The following is a 16,923-nucleotide window of genomic DNA, read 5'->3' as shown; positions in this document are numbered from 1 at the left end:
TATATGTCTAATAAATATGTAGTTATATTATTATATAATAGGATTTATCTGTGATAATAAGAACAATAGGGATCATTTATTTTTTAAAAAGCTCAAAAGTAGAAAAGTGCTTTCAAATTTTCTAGAGCAAAGAGGTCTATTTAACATGGGCTCTGAGTGCCCTGGGATGTTTGATGTGCTGTGGGGGGTTCCCTAAGGTCAGCGCACTCAGGGCCTGGCCAGGTGTGTCCACTAATGACCGTGAAGACCCCGGACATGCAGGTCCCACCCCACTACTACCGTGTTTCTGAGGACGCTTAGCTTGGCCCCGTATGATCCAGCCATCACCAGGCCCCCACACTCTACAGCAGAGCTCCCAGCGTTATCCAGGAACCACCTGCTGCATTTGCAATGCTTGTGAACAATGCAGATTTCTGGGCCTCAGAACCTACTGAATCACATTATCGGTGGGAGGGCCCCAGTTGGCTCTAAGTGAGTCTGATACACAAGAAGGTATAAGAACTGGAGCTCTAAAGGATCTGCTCCCCCTTTGGCAGACCAGAGTGGAGTTGGTGAGAAACCAGTTTCAGGTTATGAACCAGGACCCTCTGAGGTTCCGTGGCAGAGCTCTGGGGCCAGAACCAGGACCTAGGAAAGAGGTCTAGGGCCGGAAGGGCACCAGGTAAGACCAACAGACTGGGGCTTGTGCCTTTTCTGGCTTCTGAAATCTACCTGCCTCAAGCCAGTCCACAGCGCTCAGGCCCTGGCAGGAGTTCTTTGGGGCTGGATTAAATATCCAGAGCAGGATCAAAGAGATAGATAAGGGGGCTGAGGAGTGGGGAGGGCAGATATGCACTCATTTGTTCACGTAACATTCATTCATCCAATATTAACTGAACACCAGTTCTGCAGCAGACACTGGGGTAAGCCCTGGCCATATAGCAGTGAGCAAAAATGGATATTGTTACCCCTTTGTGGGGGGCACAGATCTGGCACAGCTGCTGGGCAGATGCTAACAGGGCTGCTTGGGCCTGGTGAGAACTGGTGGAACGTGAAGGTGTGGCCATGGACCAGGGGTCCCATTTCACTCCAAGACAGAAAAGCGCTCTGGCAGAGACAACTTCTGAGGAATGCCTGCTGGTGGATTTGGCAATCCACCAGTTAGTCTCAATACCTGCCTCTTTACCCCTTCCATCCACCTCCAGTCCTGCCCATTCTACTTCCAAAATATCTCTTGCAACAACTGTCCACTTCTCTTTGTTCCCACTGCTATTACCCCAGCCCAAGCCACTGTCTTCTCCCTGCAGGAGCCACTGACCAGTGTCATTGCAGCCTTATTCTTAACCGTCTCCAAATCATCATCCTCATAACTTGCTACCAGAGACATAGATCCTGCTTAAAGCCCCTTTAAGGGCTTTTTTTATTCCTGTGCACTTAGAATAAAATCCAAACTACCTCCCATCATTCAGAAGACTCCGATGAACTCGTCCCGGGCGTCCTCACCAATCTTGTTCCACGTCAATGTCCATCTGGCTCACTACTTCCTGCCAAAGTGTGTCAGCCATGACCACACACACACACACACACACACACGACACACCTGGCATGTCTTGCTTCCTTTCCCATTGCTTGAATGATTGCTATTTCTCCTTTAGGCTTCTTTTTTTTTTTTTTTTTTTTTTTTTTTTTTTTTTTTTAATGTTAACAACTCTTTTTTTTTTTTTTTTAAGATTTTATTGGGGAAGGGGAACAGGACTTTATTGGGGAACAGTGTGTACTTCCAGGACTTTTTTCCAAGTCAAGTTGTTGTCCTTTCAGTCTTAGTTGTGGAGGGCCCAGCTCAGCTCCAGGTCCAGTTGCCGTTGCTAGTTGCAGGGGGCGCAGCCCACCATCCCTTACAAGAGTCTAACTGTCAACCTTGTGGTTGAGAGGACACGCTCCAACCAACTGAGCCATGCGGGAGGCAGCTCAGCTCAAGGTGCTGTCCGTGTTCAATCTTAGTTGTAGGGGGCAGAGCCCACCATCCCTTGAGGGACTTGAGGAATTGAACTGGCAACCTTGTGGTTGAGAGCCCACTGGCGTATGTGGGAATCGAACCGGCAGCCCTAGGAGTCAGGAGCATGGAGCTCCAACCACCTGAGCCACCGGGCCAGCCCCTAGGCTTCTTTTTGAATGTCACTTCCACAGAGAAGCCTCCTTTACCACTCCACACCCCAAAGACAGATGAGGTCCCTTGTCTCTCTTACCTTTACGTTGTATTCATAGTGGTTACATGGTAATGATACATATCGGCTGTTTAATGACTGAATCATAAGCTCATCCCGGCAGAGACCTTATCAGTTTTGACCCTTTTGGGAAACATGGTATCTAGCACACCGTACTCAGTAAATATTTGTTGAATGAGTGAATGAACAAGCAAGTACATCTTCATGCTGTACATGCTCTAAAGTGTCCATCTTTGTGCCAAGAGTCCTGGGAAATGCAAGGAAGAGGGAGAAAAACCAACTTGTAGTCCTTGCATTTTAATAGATTTGAAAAGATATTTATCAGACATGACATTTGTATTAGTTATCTACTACTGAATAACAATTTACACCCAAAACTTAGCAGCTGAAAATAAAACCATCTGTCACCTCCCACTGTTTTGGTAGGTCAGGTATTTGAAAGCAATTTATCTGGGTGGTCTGCCCCTGGGTCTCTCGGGAGCTGGTTAACATGTCGGCTGAAGCTGCAGTCCTCTGAAGTCTTGACGGGGCAGGGAGATCAGTTCTAAGATGCCATCCTCACAGGCCTGCCGTTAGTACTGGTTCTTGCCTAGTAGCTTCAGTTCATCACCAGATGAACCTTTTCATGGGGCTGCTTAAATGTCCTCCTGACCCTAACATCGTAGCTAAATTCCTCCAGAGCAGGCGATCCCAGAGAGCATGAACCAGAAGTCACCATGCCTTTTATGACCTAGCCTTGGGATTCATACTGTCATTTCTGCCACATCCTATTGGTTATGCAGGTCAGCTCTACTCATTGAGGGAGACTACATGGGGGCATGAATGCCATATGGTAAGGATCCTGGCCATCACAGAGGCCAGGAAGCAAATGCTGAAGTGTAGTGCCCTGTACATAAGTGTGAATTCAGAGAAGGGAACAATCTCTGCAATAATTAGGGTCAGTTTTATGAAAGAGGTTGACGTGCTCTGTATCCTGAAGAATGAGTAGCCACTGGAGAGCTGTCCACAAGTAGATGAAAGGCAGGCCAGGCGGGGGCACAGCATGAGCAAAGGCACCGAGGCAGGGAATGGGCATCATGGGTTTGTTAACCAGAGAAGAAAGCTGTCTGGCTGGAGCTGAGAAGTGCATGTAGGGAAGTAGAGATAATACAATGTAGTTGGGTGACGTTGAATGAAAGAGGGCTTTGGAAGCTAGGAAGTGGCATTTGTTTTGATGGGTTTTTAATGAGTAGCAATGGTAAGCGTCATGAGGACCCACTATGATGAAAGCAGAGCTTTAAGAAGCCTCGTCCAAGGGCAGCATGTTGGATGGCTTGGTCTGGGGAGAGACTGCAGGCAGTGACGTGAGCCCTGGTCTGGTGAGAACCTGAATTAAGGTATTGGCATTAGGAGTGGAAAAGGAGGCAGTTTTAAGTGTTATTCCAAAGGAAGAATCAACACTACCCAGAAAGCCTGGGAAATGGAGAATGAGATAAAGGAGATGGGTCCGGACCTTACTTTTCATGTACAAAATGCACCTGTTCCACCCTTCCCCCAGGACTGAGTTGAGCATCATGTGATACAATGAATATGGAACCACTTTGATAGAAGAGAAATTGTAGACACTGAAAGGATTACTATTCTAGGAACAATTCTTTGTTGAGCAGTGTTTATTTTAGGACAGAAGGAGGTAGGGTTGGGAAAAGAATAGAAATTGTTTGGGGACAAGTCTGCCCAGCTTCCCCTCCCTCTACCCTCTCCACCCTGATAGATCTAAAACCCAATACATCTCTCTTCTGTCGGAAGCCATAGAAATCCCCAGGCCTTGCCTAGGCAGAACTTCCTGGTCACAAAACCAAAAGCCCGCGCGCGCCAAACCCAGAGCCCGCGCGCGCCAAACCCAGAGCCCGCGCGCGCCAAACCCAGAGCCTGCCCATTTCCTTGTACCTCATATGGCATCGCCCTGTCCTAGCCTATCAGCCCGCGACAAATACCTCGCCACCCTATGACATAGCATATCCCACCCCCGTCTGACATAGCTATATATATAACCCGCCATCTTAATAAAATTTTGAGGCTTGATCAGATCCCTGTCTTGCCTCCATTCTTCGCGTCTCCTGTCTCCCCTTTTTTTTTCATCCTCAACAGGTTTCTTCCCCTCGTCCCACGTTGCATTGTCCTGCCGGTCGGGACATTTTGGCGCCCAACGTGGGGCTCGAGGTACGAAGATTCTATGAGGACACCTACTCTGGAAACCGCCGCGGCCCCCCCCCCTCCCTGAGCCTCCACGGGCTGGCTTCTTTCGAGCCCACGCAGTTTTCACTCGTGGGACAAGACTCGAGGGCCTCCCCGGCGCGAGTGTGGCTTGTTTCGAGCCCGTAAGGGACAAGACTCGACAGCCCCCTCGGCAGTAAAAAGGCTCGTTTGGAGTTCACGAGGTATTCACCCGTAAGAAAAGACTCCAAGTTTGCCCGACGTTGGAGTAGCCGCCCAGCGAAGGACGAGAGATTGGTGAGTAGGTGATTGACATGGGACAGGAGTTGAGTTCACATGAACTCTTCCTTAAGGGTATTAAGGAATCTCTCAAGATGCGGAGAGTTAAGGCTAGAAAAAAAGATTTACGTGAGTTTTTCAGTTTTGTCTCTGATATCTGCCCCTGGTTCCCCCAAGAAGGAACGATTGATCAAAAATATTGGAAGAGAGTTGGAGACTGTTTTAATGATTACTATCGGGTTTTTGGACCCAACAAGGTCCCTGTATCGGCATTCTCATATTGGAATCTGATTAATGATATCCTAAAAATACATTCCTCAGACCCAGATGTTAGAGAGATCTTACAGACAGGGGAAACAGTCCTAAAAGAGAGTTCCCGCCCCCCTTCTGTCTGCCAATCTGTTTCAATAGACATGCCAGAGGAACCTAAAAAACAAGCTGATAATCAGGAAGCCTCTGCCTTAGAGAATCACCCATTAAAAGACCCCCCTAAAATCTACCCTTCCCTTTTGGCCTTTAATAATCAGGACCAGCTCTCCCCAAGAGACCAGATAGATTTAGAGGAACAAGCTGCCCGCTATAATAAAAAAGAAGATCCCTGGGGCCTCGCCGCGCCAACCTTGCGCGCCCCTTCACAAAAAATACATACCCCTCCCCCTTATGTCCCCCCTCAGGAACTCCCAACATTCTATAACCCAGTCTTAAACCCAAACCCACCCCTATTCCCTCAAGACACCCTAGTTCAAAACACCCCATCCTTAACCGATCCCATTAGGCAGGCAAAAATATCTTTAACCCAAGAAATTTCTTCTCTTAGAGAGACACTCCAACAAAAACGCGAACATATGCAACTCCTAAAGGAGCTGCATGCCCTTGAAAAAGAACTTAAAACCTTAATGCCTAACCAAAACCCTGAAAAACCTCAAAAAGGCCCAATACTTAATAAAAAGACCCTAATGACCTTTCCAGTTACCCGCAGCCAAAACCGTGGCCCACCCTCTCAAGAGGATACAATGGAAGAGACTGACAATGAACCCCCCGACTCTCATAATCCCCCCTCGGCCGATGAGGCCTCTGACACAGAAGACCCAGAAGATAACACTCCCAACTCCAATGATCCCACTGGCCAAAAATATCACAGGCTAGGCATCAAACATATTAAAGATTTAAAAGGTGCAGTAAGCTCTTATGGCCCGACAGCGCCCTACACCTTGGCAATTCTTGAAGGTCTCAGTGACCGTTGGCTCACACCCAATGATTGGTTTAAATTAGCTCGTGCCACCCTTTCTGGGGGGGACCACGTCCTCTGGCACACAGAGTTTAAAGAAAACTGCCGAGAGATAGCACAGCGCAATAGTGAAAATAGAACAACAAGATCATGGACTCGGGATAAATTACTAGGAGAAAAACCCTATCATACCAATGAAATCCAGGCAACTTTTCCCCCGGGGCTGTTAGCTCAAATTCAGAACGCTGGTCTCAAGGCGTGGCGCCGCCTACCTCCAAAAGGCTCCGCTACCACCTCCCTGGCAAAGATTCGTCAGGGCCCCGAGGAGCCATATTGTGAGTTTATCAGCAGACTCACCGACGCCGCCGAACGGTTGGTCGGAGAAGGCGAGAACGACAGCGCCTTTGTTAAACATTTAGCCTATGAAAATGCTAACCCCACTTGCCAGGCAACCATTCGCCCCCACCGTGGAGGCAACCTTGCTGACTACATTAAACTATGCTCAGGGGTTGGAGCCTCCCATACCTTGGGACTCGCTATCGGAGCCGCCCTCCGAGACTTTGCCTCAAACAAGCCTCCTAATCAACAATCTAAATTATGTTTCTCCTGTAAACAACCTGGACACTTTAGTCGAGATTGCCCAATAAAAAATAGAGGTCCACAACCCCAAAATTCATCACAGCCCCCACCGACACCCTCCAGACCAATGCCTTCCACCGTGTGCCCAAGATGTCGACGGGGCAAACATTGGGCCTCTGATTGTTATTCTAAAACAGATATTGAAGGTATCCCCCTTTCCAGGAAACCGGGAAACCCCAGTCGGGGCCAGCCCCTGGCCCCTCCATCGGGACACAACCTAGGGGCTGTCAGGTTTGTTCCCCAACAACCAAGTCCTCAGATCCTCCCAGCTCAAGTGTCGGTTCCCTCCACCGGGCTACCCCCGGAAGCGCAGGACTGGACCTCTGTGCCGCCGCCGACTCGATACTAACCCCAGACCAAGGGGTCCAACTCGTTCCCACCACCACGACGGGACCTATGCCCCCGGAAACATTTGGACTTATATTGGGACGGGGCAGCTCTTCCCTCGCCGGCCTGAATATAATCCCAGGAGTCATAGATAATGATTATACAGGACTCATACAACTCTTAGCCTCGGCCCCTCTGGGCCCTGTATCCATAGTAAAAGGCCAAAGGATAGCACAGCTTGTGCTTCTCCCATTAGACACCTCTAATAAACAATATCTGACACCAAAGAGACGGGAGTCCGCCTTCGGCTCCTCAGATGCCTATTGGATACAACAGGTCACTTTAGAGAGGCCACTTTTAACCCTGTACTTAGATGGAAAAAAATTTCAAGGTTTAATAGACACGGGAGCGGACGCAACAGTCATCTCAGATAGATACTGGCCTTCAACATGGCCCTCTAAAGCCTCATATACCCATCTACAGGGCATAGGACAATCAGCCAATCCCAGACAAAGCTCTAAAATACTCTCATGGGAAGACGAAGAGGGCAATACTGGTAAGGTCCAGCCATATATTATTTCTGGAATTCCCATTAATCTGTGGGGCCGTGATATCCTATCACAACTCAAACTTATCATGTGCAGCCCCAACGAAATAGTTGCTCAACAGATGCTTAACCAAGGCTATCTCCCTGGACAGGGACTGGGAAAAGCTGGTCAAGGGATAAAAAATCCCCTCTCTATAAAGCCCAACCCTAACCGACAAGGATTAGGCAGTCAGGATTTTTCCTAGCGGCCATTGATCCTCCTGCACCCCATGCGGAGAAGATAAAATGGAAAGATAATTCCCCCGTTTGGGTGGACCAATGGCCACTACCTGAGGAAAAGTTGTCCGCAGCTTCTCGGTTAGTGCAGGAACAATTAGCGGCAGGACATATAGAACCAACTACTTCGCCATGGAATACACCCATTTTTGTTATTAAAAAGAAGTCTGGGTCTTGGCGCCTCCTTCAGGATCTCAGAGAAATTAATAAAACCATGTTCTCCATGGGAGCCCTCCAACCAGGCCTCCCTTCCCCGACAGCTATCCCAGCTAACTATCACAAGATTATTATAGACCTTAAAGATTGTTTCTTTACCATTCCTTTACACCCCCTGGACAGAGAGCGTTTCGCATTTAGCCTGCCTGTAACCAACTTCAAGGGTCCTATGCAGCGCTTTCAGTGGAAAGTCCTCCCACAAGGCATGGCCAATAGTCCCACCCTATGCCAAAAATTTGTGGCACAAGCTGTGGATCCTGTTAGAACACAATGGCCCACTATTTATATTATTCATTATATGGACGATATCCTTCTAGCAGGAAAGACCACCACAGAGGTACTCCAATGCTGCCAACACTTAACTCACAATCTTACCACTTATGGACTCCAACTTGCCCCCAATAAGATCCAGCTCAAAGACCCCTACTACTATCTGGGATTTGAGCTACATAATCAGTCCATAACCACCCAAAAAGTCCAACTTAAAACTAGTCATTTATACACTTTACATGACTTTCAAAAATTTTTGGGAGATATTAACTGGCTTCGACCATACTTAAGGCTCACTACAGGAGACCTCAAGCCCCTCTTTGATATTCTTCAGGGAGACTCAGACCCTCTCTCCCCTCGAGAGCTGTCGCCTGAGGCAAAGGGCTCTCTTCAATTACTAGAAAAGGCAATTCAACAACAACAAGTCACCTTTCTATCATACAAACAGCCCTTCTCCCTCATTATTTGTGCAACCCCTCATACACCTACTGGGGTCTTATGGCAAGATAATCCCCTCTTCTGGGTTCATTTACCCTCCTCCCCGTCTAAGGTCCTAGTCACATACCCATCCCTGGTAGTCAAACTTATTAAGATAGGAAGAGAAAAAAGCCGACAACACTTTGGCAGGGACCCTGATCAGCTCATTCTCCCCTACACTAAAGAACAGCTTAATTGGCTAACCCAAAATAACGATGACTGGATCATTTCCCTTACATCATTTCAGGGCAAGATAGATAATCATTATCCCCCTAATAAACTCCTACAGTTCTCCAGACTACATCCCTTTGTTTTTCCAAAGATAACAGCCACTAAACCATTACAAAATGCCGCCTTGGTTTTCACGGATGGGTCTTCTTCTGGCGTAGCAGCATATGTCATTAACTCACAAAGATTTCAGGTGCAGTCTCCATTTCAGTCTGCCCAACTTGTTGAACTTTATGCCGTTATAAAAGTGTTTAAAAAACTACAGGAGTCACCCTTTAACTTGTACACTGATAGTGCCTATATCGCCCTGTCTGTGCCCCAACTAGAAACAGTGCCATATATCAAGCCCTCTACCAGCGCTGCCAAACTTTTTCAACAACTACAACATCTCATACTACAAAGACAGACCCCATTTTTCCTTAGTCATCTTCGGGCTCATACTGACCTCCCTGGACCCCTTTCACAGGGCAATGCTATAGCAGACAATCATACCCGCTTAGTATGTCCCTTAACCTTAGATCCTATAACGCGAGCCACCCAATTCCACAACTTACATCATGTCAATGCCCACACACTTCGCTTGTTATTCAAAATTACCCGAGATCAGGCTAGACACATTGTTAAAAGTTGCTCAGGGTGATAACCTTTCTGCCTCTTCCTCACCTAGGAGTTAACCCAAGGGGCTTACTCCCTGGACAAATCTGGCAGATGGACATTACACATATTCCTGAATTCGGCCATTTAAAGTATGTATACGTAACTATAGATACCTTCAGCGGCTTCATGGTTGCCACCCTTCATGGGGGCGAGGCTACAAAAAACATCATAGCCCATACCCTCCAATGCCTTACCACACTAGGAAAACCTCAAACTATAAAAACAGACAATGGACCAGGGTATACCTCCCAGGCATTTCAAGCCTTTTGTGCTCAATTCCAAATCAAACACGTCACTGGCATCCCTTACAATCCCCAAGGCCAGGGCATTGTAGAGCGAGCCCACCAGACACTCAAAAACACCATCAACAAGTTAAAAACCACCACTGCCTATCCGACCAAAGGATCTCCTCGTAATGTTCTCAGCCATGCATTGTTTACCCTTAATTTCCTACAACTTGACGCTCAGGGAAAATCGGCTGCCGATCGCTTCTGGCACCAAGAAACAAAAAATCAATATGCTACAGTTATGTGGAAAGATCCATTAACCTCCAAATGGAACGGCCCCGATCCAGTCCTCATTTGGGGACGTGGGTCAGCCTGCATTTATGATTCTCAGGAAGGCGGCGCGCGATGGCTGCCAGAGCGTCTCGTTAAGCCTGTCAACACCCCAAATCCAAATAACACATAAAGACTCCAGGGATATCTTCCCTGAGAAAATCTCTCTCTCTTTTCACAGGACATAAAGTTCTTCATGGAGTCCTTCACTTTGACACTCTTCACATTCCTCATCATCCCCGTTTACGGAGGGTTTGGGCCCCCCGTAAGCCGCGAGCAGCTATACAGACAGCTCTATGGCAACCCATGTGACTGCCCGGGAGGCACAGTGCCCAGTGGATACCTCCGTGCCCACACCGAGGAGCCAGCCCCACAAGGACAGCTTTACAGGAACGCTGCTGCTTCTATGCTAACAAGTCTGGGATCGTCCGAGACAAGATCAAAAAACTACAAGAGGACCTAGTAAAAAGACGCAAAGAACTCTTCGAAAACCCACTCTGGACGGGTCTCAACGGACTTCTCCCCTACCTGCTCCCCACCCTTGGCCCCCTCCTATGCATCCTTCTCTTAATAGCCTTCGGGCCATGGGCTTTTAGGCGCATTACTGACCTCATTAAAAACCAAATCGATGCTGTTTTGGCCAAACCAATCCAAATCCATTATCAGCGGCTAGCAACAGGGGACGGCCTCGAAGAAGGCTATCTTGGCTTCCTCCCCACGGGGACGACATAATACTAAGGGTATGTCTACTCCCCCCACGAGTTGGGGAGGGGTATGGGCACCTAGGTGAGTGCAAAGCAAAGCATTTGCAAGGAAAGGGCTCGACTCACAACGGTCGGCTCCCTTTAACTTTCCTGAGAACATACCTGGTTTGCATAGAGGTTGGTATCAAAAAATCTCTACCTCTCCTCCACAAAAGATACCCAAAACCATCCAATAACGAGCTCTGCTCGTTGGAGGAACCAGGCCTCTGTTCCCTCACTCGGTCAAGGCCCACCTCCTTAAAACAAACAAAAAGGGAGGAGATGTCGGAAGCCATAGAAATCCCCAGGCCTTGCCTAGGCAGAACTTCCTGGTCACAAAACCAAAAGCCCGCGCGCGCCAAACCCAGAGCCCGCGCGCGCCAAACCCAGAGCCCGCGCGCGCCAAACCCAGAGCCTGCCCATTTCCTTGTACCTCATATGGCATCGCCCTGTCCTAGCCTATCAGCCCGCGACAAATACCTCGCCACCCTATGACATAGCATATCCCACCCCCGTCTGACATAGCTATATATATAACCCGCCATCTTAATAAAATTTTGAGGCTTGATCAGATCCCTGTCTTGCCTCCATTCTTCGCGTCTCCTGTCTCCCCTTTTTTTTTCATCCTCAACAGGTTTCTTCCCCTCGTCCCACGTTGCATTGTCCTGCCGGTCGGGACACTCTTCCCCTCTCTTTGTCTGTGCCCCACTGTTCTCCCACTTACCCAGCTGCCATCTGGGCACTTGACTCCATGAATCTCAGGAGACCTGAAAGCTTCCTCTTTCCCTCCGCCCCACTACAGGCACACAGCAATCAGGAGACTGTGCCAGGAAGTATATGCCCTGACCAGCCTTGGCCAGCCCTGGCCAGCTGCTGCTATTGGCTGAGCAGCCTGAGAGCCTGGGTTTTGTGGAGCCTGAAGTTATACCCAAAATGCCCTGCTTGGAGGGAGCGGCTGACCCAGCCAGCAAACTGACCTGCAGCGTCTTAACCTCCACATCTGTCTAACCTCTCCTGGTCCACTTAGTTCCTTACGCCAAATTAATTTGCAGAGAAAACTAAGCTGTTTTCTCTTTGCTGTGTTCATTGTGCACAGCCCTGTAATTACTTATTCTCATTATGTTAATAATAATGAGATTCTGGATTTGTATTGTCCTTGTCATTTCTAAGTACTTTCACAAACATTGTCACTAAGGGGCATATGACAAAGGATAGCACTGTTGTCTTATTAAGTGCTAGCTTCACAACTTACCAACTGGCTATCTCTGTCAGGTAGGCCTTGGTCTCCCCATTTGTGAAATGGGATAGCAACAGAACATAGTTCATCATGTACCTATGAGAACTGAATGAGGCTAGGGTGCCTGGAAGGTCAAGGTCATAGGGCAGAGCTCCCACTCAAAATGCCCGTAGGCTGGTTGTAGCAACATGTGAAAAAACTCTGTTTTCTGAGGCTGCCTCTCATCTTTTGTTAATACATTTTCAGCAGGATGTTTCTGCCACTTGCCTTTTTTTAGAGACATGAAGAGAGGAGAATTGAAAACATTTCCTATGTTGAAATGAAAGGCACTATTTAATCTTGTCACCATCTGCCTTCTTTCCAGGCTGGAAGCCCACAGGCCCATCCCTGTTTCCTAGCGACAGGGCAGACACACCTTCCCCATTAGATAAAAACACCCACTGTGGAGGGGAGAGGGAATACTCCTGCCCCAGGCAACTGTGAATGAGACACCCCAGGACAGAAGGGGTACCCCCCTTTCCCTGGTCATTAGTCTTTAAATATATCACCCTGTCCCTCCTTCCCAGGGTCACACTGCAGCAGGGCCAGCCCTTCATTTGCAAAGTCCTTAAGGGGACCCTTGGTGCCCCAAGCCCCCCTCTTCTTCCTCAGCAAAACTCAAAGCTTGCTTAGTTTCCGAGGACTACCATAACAAAATACCACAAACTGGGTGGCTTGTAACAGCAGAGATTTATTCTATCGCAGTTCTGAAGATCGGAAGTCCAAAATCAAGGTGTCAGCAGGGTTGGTCCCTTCCAGAGGCTCTGAGGGAGAACCGGCTCCATGCCTGTCTGTAGGATCCAGTGGCTCCAACAACCTTTGATGTTCCTTTGCTTGTAGACCCATCACTCTCTACCTCCATTCTCACGTGACTTCCCCCTCGGTGTCTCCTGTCTCTTATAAGGACCCTTGTCTTTAGATTTAGGGTCCGCCAATCGAGGATGATCTCATCTTGAGATTCTTACCTTAGTTTTATCTGCAGAGATCTTTCGAAATAAAATCACTTTCTGAGGTTCCAGGTAGACAAATCTTTTTTAGGGGGGTATTATTCAACCCATTGCAGAGTGGATCATGCACCTGGGCTCCTCCTGTCTGGGTTTGATAAACTACTATTAATGGCAATATGTGGGATGCCCCTCGGTCCACAGCCCGGGGGTGAGGTATAGATTTTGAAAGTGGAACTCGGGACAGGGCAACACCTTAACCAAAGAGCATGTAGCTCCATGGTAGCATATCTGGTGGGGGATCCCCCAGGAAATGCTTCCCCACAAAGTGTCTTCCTGGTGGTTCTGCTCGTGCAGGGCTGCAGCCCTGCCTGTGCAGCTGTGCAAACAGGAGAGTCACATCTGCACTGTCCCAGCAGGAGTGCTTCTTCCTGGAGGTCAGCGTAGAGATCCGTGGAGTGGTCCACTGCTTGTTGTAGCCCACCCTGGAAGGGGTCCCCTCCCCAGACTCTAAGAAGGACCCTCCCTATTTACCTCCCACTCGAAAACAAGACAGCCACCTTCAGATTTGGGAGGGTTTCAAGATTCCGCAATACCCTCGAATGGCTGAAACCTGCCTACCTGAAATCCATTCCTTTTAGTTCCTATTTTTATTTTTTAAAACATATGCAATAACAACAGAAAACTATCACGTGCATTTTTTTTGAATAGGTAATACATTCTCATAGTTCCAGGTTCCAAAGGAAAAAAAGGATATTCTGTGAAAATTCTCCCTCCCACTCTTGTCTCCCAACCACCCGGTTCACCTCTCCAGAAATCACTGATGTTTCAGTCTTATGTATTCTCCAGACATATATATATATATATAGTCATAGATCTTCTTTTCCACTTCTTTTCTGAGTAAATGGTAGCTATCATGCCTAGTTTTGTATCTTGCTGTTTTCACCTCACAATATATTTTGGGGATCTTTCCATCTCAGTCATAGAGAGCCTGTTCATATTTTTTTAAGCGGCAGAAGTATCCTGAGTATGGAAGTACCATAGCACCTCAGCCGGAGTCCTGCTGACGGACATAGGGGCTGTTGTCTATGTTTCCTGCTACTACTAACAAGGCCACAGTGAATAATCTTGTGTGTTCATCGTGTCACATGTGTGGGATTAAATCTCTAGGGTAAATTGCTAGAAGCAGCATTGCTGGGCTCCCCCTCCCTCTGCCATGAACTTTCCAGGTTCTCAGGTCCTGAACTGAATGGCACAGCCTCCACCGGGCTGACTGGTTTATTTTAAGATGGTACATGCTCTGCAGGTGGAAATGTGAGACCTGCCTTGATGTAGTAGTTACCGATGCAGCCTGTTACTTCTGATGAGATTCAACACCATACAATTTTTATCCTGCCATTTAATCTTGCCGCAAGCTGAAGCCTGCCTCCAGGCACAGTCTGTGTAGGGTCCCTCAGGATGGCCTGGGGCCAGGGACTACAGGTCTGGGACCTAGCTCCAGCCCCGCTCCATGTGACCTTGACAAGTCACTCACCTTCTCTGAGACAGTGGGTACCTTAATCCCTGTCACTCCCTTTCCAGACTTGAGAACGGATATGAAAATGTGTTCCAGAGCTCAATGAAACCACACCCCAGCAGCCATCACATCCTATGAATAATTGTGGTGGCCATGAGATAGAGTCAATCCCATTTCATCCTTCCACTGTTTATTTATTTCCAATTGTATGGCTCTCTGAAAGAAAGATATGGTTGAGGGAACACCTTCCATTCTGGGATTACCTGACCTGCCAGGGCAATGCAGCTTGCAGGCAGACAGATTTCTGGGTCGGACATGACCCTGCAGGCTCAGCCATCAGGGCAGGTGAGGGGTGGGGTGTCTGAGAATTTTATGCTTGGAGACCTTGAATATTGACAACTAACATTTCCCTGGTACTTTACACTTTGTTAATATGTGATGCAGTCAGATTCTTCGTGTAATGGCAGATTTAAGCAGGAAGAGAATCTAGTGACTATTTTTAGGGGCAGCTCAGAAATCAGGCAGGAACTAATGGAAGACAAAGCAGCCAGAAACTCAAATCACTCCCCAGGAATGAGGAAGTGAGGACCCCCACAGCTTCAGACACAGATGTCATGGCAGGCAGCATGGCCACTGCCCAGGCTGGACACAGGACCCAGAGGCTAAGGTGATCTACCACAAATTGTCATCCCCATTGCCCGCCTCAGCCACTGTGGTGGGCACATGGAGGGGAGCCATTGTACCAGCTCTTTTAAGTCTCTTACTCCAGAATTAGTGCCCCCTTCTGCCCAGGATGTCTGATGAGTGAAGGGTCACCGCCTTCACCATGACCACCAAAGAGGTGGAAGAAAGTGGGTGGTCTTTTCAGCTTCTCTAGTGGGAAGCCAGCCCGCTGCCATAAAGACATAGAAGGGGAACCTTCAATCCTGAGGGGGAGAGGCACACGCAGGGCAGCAGAAGGGCAACTGCTCACGACCATTTGCACTGCAGTCTTACTTGCTGAGAGATGCGGAGGGAGGGGGGGGTTCCCTGAATCAGGGCTACTGGGATCTTTACAGGAGACTCTGGAATGTTAAAAGCAACTTTCACAAGGTCACAAAACAGGTGTGAGTGGACCTAAGACTAGAGCTAGGTTTCCTCATTCCTGTCACTTCTAAGGCTAATCTCTGTCTCCAGCTCGAACACCAGACCCGGCTCTGGCCAGACCAACAGCTTCTGCTCTTGAAATCAAGGTCTGCAAAGCCATGGTAGGGTCCTCTCCCCGTCTGGCATCAGCTGGGTCTGGACCATGTGTAACAATCCTAAACCCTAGAGCCTCAGAAAGAGCTCCCAAGAGACGATGTGGTCCTGGCTCCATTTTTCAAAAGTTGCAACAGACTCACGAGGTTTAGTGACTTGTCCAAGGCCACGCAGCAAAATAGAAGTCAGTGGAGAGCGATGAGAGTAGGGAAGACACCTCAGGAAGTGATATGATCCCTGACCTTGCCAGTTACCTCCCTTGGCCCTGCAGCCAGGAAATGACTTTCTTTTGGCCATTCCTCCTAACTGGTTCTTAGGGTTTGGAGAAAAGCCTTCCCTCTGGTTTGCTAATTCAGCCCACTCATATAAGCTGCCTGGCATCTCCCAGCCCCACGACTGCATATTGGGGTCTATATATTTACACACTGATCCCAAAATTAGCTGTTGGGATGTTGAAGGGCCAGAAATGGGTTTGAGACTGTTTCTAGGAAGGGGATCTAAGATAGGAAGGCGTCACGAGCCAAGGAACACAAATGGCTTCCAGAAGCTGGAAAAGGTAGGAAAAGGATTGTCCCCTAGAGCCTCCAGAAGGAACCAGTCTGACTGACATCTTGATTTTAGCCCTTTAAGAGTCATTTTGGGCTTCTAGCCTGTAGAACTGTACGAGAAAACATTTATGTTGTTTTAAGCCATCAAGATTGTAGCCCTAGGAAACTAAAGAGGATCTTTCCAGGAGTGCTCAAACCATATAGCATGAGTAGCCGTCTGCTTTGCCTGTGGGTAAGGGCAGCTCTGGCTTTCTCTACCAAGCCTGCCATGCGGGTGCAGGAGAGGCCCCCACACGAGCAAAGCTGCCTCTCAGCTAATCACTGGGTGTCTTCAGGCCTCCTGGCATGCTTCCTTACATGTCCGTCCCTGCCCTGGGCCCCTTTGCGATCCCCTCTTCCTGCCTGGCCCCCTGGAACATTCTGCCCCAGCCAACCTATCCTCCCCTTGGCCTCTATCAGAGAGCTCCCGCTTTCTACACCAACCACTCAAAACCCAGATTCCAATTTCTTTCTTCTCGGGTTTATAGCAGGATGGAAAAAAAGAGTTGGGGTTATCTTA

The sequence above is a fragment of the Rhinolophus hipposideros genome (assembly GCF_964194185.1).
Source record: "Rhinolophus hipposideros genome assembly, chromosome: 12".
Classification (NCBI taxonomy): domain Eukaryota; kingdom Metazoa; phylum Chordata; class Mammalia; order Chiroptera; family Rhinolophidae; genus Rhinolophus; species Rhinolophus hipposideros.
Note: the sequence above shows the minus strand (reverse complement) of the source record.